Source organism: Coenobita brevimanus, chromosome 68, assembly GCF_032717465.1.
Source record: "Coenobita brevimanus isolate Jiangsu-jjx chromosome 68, ASM3271746v2, whole genome shotgun sequence".
Classification (NCBI taxonomy): domain Eukaryota; kingdom Metazoa; phylum Arthropoda; class Malacostraca; order Decapoda; family Coenobitidae; genus Coenobita; species Coenobita brevimanus.
Window position 1 is genome coordinate 38,370,669 of NC_137021.1, and position 714 is coordinate 38,371,382.

The 714-nt window shown below is 41.6% G+C and overlaps 1 non-coding gene across 1 annotated transcript; it reads left to right on the forward strand.

Moving 5' to 3' along the window:
* Positions 1-216: 216 nt before the first annotated feature.
* Positions 217-335, forward strand: LOC145405928 (5S ribosomal RNA). Its single transcript, XR_013898465.1, has one exon. It is a non-coding gene; the product is annotated as a 5S ribosomal RNA (ribosomal RNA).
* The last annotated feature ends 379 nt before the right edge of the window (positions 336-714 follow it).

The following is a 714-nucleotide window of genomic DNA, read 5'->3' on the forward strand; positions in this document are numbered from 1 at the left end:
TTACGACTTTTGGCAGGGATCACACCTTTTGGGTACGAGCACACTATACTCTTTTTTTTTTATTTTTAATCTAAGCGAAGATGCACTTGACAGGTTGATGATTGATTGAATGCAACATGTCCGAATAACATCGTTGTATTTCAAATAATTACCGGCTCACTTGGTAAGCTGCTGTACTCACGCAGTTGCAAGCGCTGGTAATCCTCGCAATATTTAATTTACGGCCATACCACGTTGAGTACACCGCTTCCCATCCGATCAGCGAAGTTAAGCAACGTTGGGTCTGGTTAGTACTTGGATGGGTGACCGCCTGGGAACACCAGATGCTGTTGGCATCCCTACATGTCAAGTGGGGTTGGTGGAGGATTAGTGCCCCTCCCTGTAAAATAATTAACTCTAAGCCCTTGGCCACCCTGTTTGGGATACATGGCGTCTGGCAATGAGAATCAAAACCTAGTACTTATCTGAAACACAACGATGTTATTCGGACATGAAGCATTCAGCTAATCATCACCAACCTGTCAAGTGCATCTTCGCCTCGATAAGAAAAACTGAGTGACTGTCAACTGCAGCTAATATTGAAGATATTAAGGAAGACATCCCAAATGCTCTCTGGGGTTTTGTTTATTGTTCTGATGATGCAGATATTGCTGATGAAAAATTTTCCAGTATTTTTTCATCGTGTCATTACAGTATTTTTTCCAATTAAATAAA